This window comes from Galeopterus variegatus, unplaced genomic scaffold, assembly GCF_000696425.1.
Source record: "Galeopterus variegatus unplaced genomic scaffold, G_variegatus-3.0.2 Scaffold2227, whole genome shotgun sequence".
NCBI lineage: Eukaryota > Metazoa > Chordata > Mammalia > Dermoptera > Cynocephalidae > Galeopterus > Galeopterus variegatus.
This window is the reverse complement of record NW_007728338.1, coordinates 164,833-169,983: the sequence shown is the minus strand read 5'-3', so window position 1 is coordinate 169,983 and position 5,151 is coordinate 164,833.

The window sequence follows — 5,151 nt, the reverse complement described above, 5'->3', positions numbered from 1 at the left end:
CAAGACAAGAAAGAAATAAAAAGCACCTAAATTGGATAGGAATAAGTAAAAATACTTCCATTCACATGACAGCATCTTATATGTAGAAACCTTTTAAGATTCCACACAAAAAAGTTAGAAATAATAAATCCAGCAAAATTATAGAATATAAAATCAATACACAAAAACCAGTTCTTTCTATAAACAATAAACAATCAGAGAAAGAAATTAAGAAAACAACTCCATTTACAACAGTATTGAAAAGAATAAAATACTTAGGAATAAACTTAAGCATGGAGGTGAAAGAATTGCACCCTGAAAAATACAAAATGTTGCTGAAAATAATCTAAAAAGACACCAATAAATGAAAAGACATCCCATGTTTTTGGCTTGAAAGTTTTAATATTGCTAAAATTTCAGCACTACTCAAAATGCTGTACAAATGTATAATCTTTATCAAAATCAAAATGATGTTTTTTGTACAGAAAGAATAATTCATCTGAAAATCCATATAGTATTTCAAAGCAACTGCAAATGCCCTAAACAATCTTGAAAGATGTTCAGCCTCACTGAACTTTGGAAAAATGTTAATAAAAAGCACAATGAGATTCCAGTTCAGGCCCATTAGGATGGCTGTTATCAAAAAAAGCAATGGAGTGACTTGTGCATGTCCAGTGTGCGCTGCCCATGCCCTCCACACCATGCGCACGCCACCCCATCTCCTCATAGGCCCTCACATGCAGTGTGCACCTGGCTCTATCCCTCCCATGCTGTGCCCCGCCCAGTCATTTGGGGGCACGCACACCTCCACGAGAGGTGATTGGCCAAGGTTGTGGCTGTGCGTCTGCCCTGAGAAACTCCGAGCAAGTGTGCGGAGTCCGCTCCCTAGACGGTGCTGGCCTATGCAGGATCTGAACCATTGACCTTGGTGTTACAACACTGCATTCTAACCAACTGAGCTAACCGGCCCAGCAAAGTGCATGCAGAGCAGGGAGACATCCAGCAGGGGAGGCAGAAGCTCTGCAGAGACCACATGCCCTGAGGGGTGGGCACGCAACCCAGGTGGTAGGCCTCACCACGGCCAAGACTCCATCCCTGGCCTGGACAAGTGTGTGCTGACTAGAGAGGTGGCTCCACAGAGAGGACCAAGACCTGAGGCAACCACACATACAAGGCACTAGTGGCCATCTGAGCAGACACTGAGGTAGCCATACCAAATTGGCAACCCCAGCAACATCCTAGCCAGACAATAGTGTCAAACCAGTGGACTGTGAAACACCCTGCCACAATGACTAAACATCAAAGGAAAGATACCAGAAATATGAAAAATCAAGAAGTACACCACCAAAGGGTAATAACTCTCAAGCTCTAGATCCTGTAGAACAAGAAGCCCTTGAAATGTCTGACAAGGAATTTCGAGTGATAATTCTAAGGAAACTAAATGAGATACAAGAAAATCCAGCAAGACAACATGATGATTCAAGGAAAAGTATACAGGATCTGAAAGAAGAAATGTACAAGGAAATCAATGCACTGAAAAATAATGTAGCAGAGCTTGCCGAATTGAAGAATTCATTCAAAAAATTAAAAAACACAACAGAGAGTTTAGCCAGCAGGCTTGCAGAAACAGAAGAGAGAACTTCTGACCTTGAAGATGGGCTGCTTGAAATAACACAGGCAGACAAAAAAAAAAAAAAAAAAAAGAATTAAAAGCATTGAAGAAAATTTAAGAGAGATATCAGACAACCTGAAGTGCACAAATACCTGAGTCATGGGTATTCCAGAAGGGGAGAAAAGGGAGATTGCATTGAAAACATATTCAACAAAATAGTAGCAGAAAAATTCCCGGTTATTGGAAAAGACACAGACATTCAGATTCGGGAAGCTCAAAGATCCCCAAATGTATTCAACCCAAAAAGGTCTTCTCCAAGACATGTTATAGGCAAATTGGCAAAGCTCAAAGACAAAGAGAGAATCTTAAAAGCTACAAGAGAGAAGCGTCAAATCACCTATAAGGGAACCCCAATCAGACTAACATTAGACTTTTCATCACAAACCCTAAAATCCAGAAAGGAATGGGATGATATATTAAAAATACTAAAAGACAGAGATTGCCAGCCAAGAATACTCTACCCCACAAGGCTGTCCGTCTGAAATGAAGGGCAAATATCATATTTCTCAGACAAACAAAAACTGTGGGAGTTCACTACCACATGACCACCCTTGCAAGATATTCTCAATGGACTCCTGGGTTTTGTACCTGAAAAACAACTACCACTGCCATAAAAACCCAAGAAAAATCAAAACCCACTAGTATAATAAAAATAGCATCCATGAAGATAAAACAAACAAACAAATGGGCTATCTAGAACCCAAGGAACCAACTAATACAGAAAACAAACAGTAAATCAGAAAGAAAGGAACAAAAGACACTTAAGACATCCAAACAAAAATCAATAAAATGCTAGGATTAAATCAACACTTTTCAATAACAACTCTTAATGTAAAAGGTTTAAATTCCCCAATCAAAAGACACAGACTGTCTGACTGGATTAAGAAGGAGGACCCAACTATATTCTGCCTTCAAGAGACCCACGTCACCCATAAAGACTCACATTGACTAATAGTGACAGGATGGAAAAAGATTTACCATGCAAACAGAAATCAAAAACGAGCTAGAGTAGCTATTCTTATATCTGATAAAATAGACTATGAACTAAAAATCATAAAAAGAGATAATGATGGCCACCACATCATTTTATCATTTAGTGATAAAAGGATTGATCCATCAAGAAGACATAACAATCATAATTATATATGCACTAAAAGTTGGAGCAGCCAGATTTATAAAACAAACTCTATAAAACCTAAAGAAGGAAAAAGACACTAATACCATAATAGCAGGGGACCTGAACAACCCACTGTCAATATTGGACAGATCATCTAAGCAAAGACTCAGCAGAGAAACACAAGATCTAAACAACATATGAGACCACTTGGACTTGGCAGATATCTACAGAATATTCCATCCAACAACCTCAGAATATTCATTCTTCTGATAAGCATGTGGATCATTCTCCAGTATAGATCACATGTTAGGTCACAAATCAAGTCTCCACAAATTCAAAAAAATTGGAATTATGCCATGAATTTTTTCAGACCACAATGGATTAAAATTAGAAATCAATAACAAATGAAATTCTGGAAACTCTACAAACACATGGAAATTAAATGGCATTCTACTTAATGACATATGGGTCCAAGAAGAAATTAAACAGGAAATCAAAAAATTTATTGAAACTAATGAAATAATGATACATCATACCAAAACCTGTGGGATATACAAAAGCAGTACTAAGGGGGAAATTTATCACATTAAATGCTTACTTCAGAAGAATGGAAAGATGGCAAGTGAACAACCTAAAATATCACCTTAAAGAACTAGAAAAACAAGAACATTCCAAATCCAAATTTAGCAGACAGAAAGAAATCATTAAGATTCGAGGAGACTTAATGAAATTGAACCCCCGCCCCACAATACAAAATATCAACACATCAAAAAGTTGGTTTTTTGAAAAGATAAATTAAATTGACAAACCATTAGCTTGGCTAACTAAACAAAGAAGGGAGAAGATCTAAATCCCAAAAATAAGAAATGAAAAAGGTAATATTACAACTGATACATCTGAAATACAAGGAATCATTCAAGACTACTATAAACAACCATATGCCAACAAATTTGAAAATTTGGAGAAAATTGATAAATTTCTGGACACACAGAAGCTACCAAAACGGAGCCAAAAAGATGTAGAAAATCTGAACCAACCAGTAAAAATAAAGGAGATTGAAGCTGTTATCAGAAGGCTCCCAACAAAGAAAAGCCCAGGACCAGATGGATTCACAGCAGAATTTTACCAAACTTTCAAATAGGAATTGACACCAATTCTTTACAAACTATTCCAAAAGATTGAAACAGAGGCAAATCTTCCAAACTCATTCTATGAAGCAAACATCACCTTGATACCAAAACCAGGTAAAGATACAACTAAAAAAGAAAACTACAGGTTGATATCCTTGGTGAATATAGATGCAAAAATTCTCAATAAAGTACTAGCTAACAGAATACACAAATGCATATGTAAAATTATACACCATGATCAGGTGGGCTTCATCTCAGGGATGCAAGGTTGGTTCAACATATGCAAATCAATAAATGTGATACACCACATTAATAAAATCAAACACAAGGACTGTATGATCATCTCTGTAGATGCTGAAATAGCATTTGATAAAATTCAACACTCATTCATGACAAAGACCCTCTATAAGTTAGGTATAGATGGAAAGTATCTCAACATAATTAAAGCCATATATGATAAACCCACTGCCAATATCATCCTGAATGGGGAAAAGCTGAAAGCTTTTCCTTTAAGAACAGGAACTAGACAAGAATGCCCACTCTCGCCACTCCTATTCAACATAGTGTTGGAAGTACTAGCCAGAGCAATCAGAGAAGAGAAGGAAATAAAGGGCATCCAGATTGGAAAATGTGAAGTCAATTTGTCCCGGTTTGCAGATGACACAATCCTATGTATCGAACAGCCTGAAGCCTCTACAGAAAAACTCTTGGAGTAGATAAACGATTTCAGGAAAGTTGCAGGATAAAAAATCAACACACGAAAATTAGTATCATTTCTATTCTCCAATAGTGAACATGCAGAAAGGTAAATCAAGAAAGCTTGCCCATTTACAATAGCCACCCCCCCAAAAAAATACTTAGGAATAGAGTTAACCAAGGATGTGAAAAATCTCTATTATGAGAACTGCAAACCACTACTGAGAGAAATTAGAGGAGATAAAAGAAGATGGAAATATATCCCATGCTCTTGGATTGGAAAAATCAACATTGTGAAAATGTCCTTACTACCCAAAGTGATATACAAATTCAATGTAATCCCCATCAAAGTTCCAATGACATTTTTCTCAGAAATGGAAAAAACTATCCAGAAATATATATGGAATAACAAAAGACCACACATAGACAAAGCAATATTGAGCAAAAAAAAAAAATAAATAAAGCTGGAGGCATAACACTACCTGACTTTAAACTATACTGCAAAGCTATAATAACCAAAACAGTATGGTACTGGCATAGAAAAAGACACACTGATC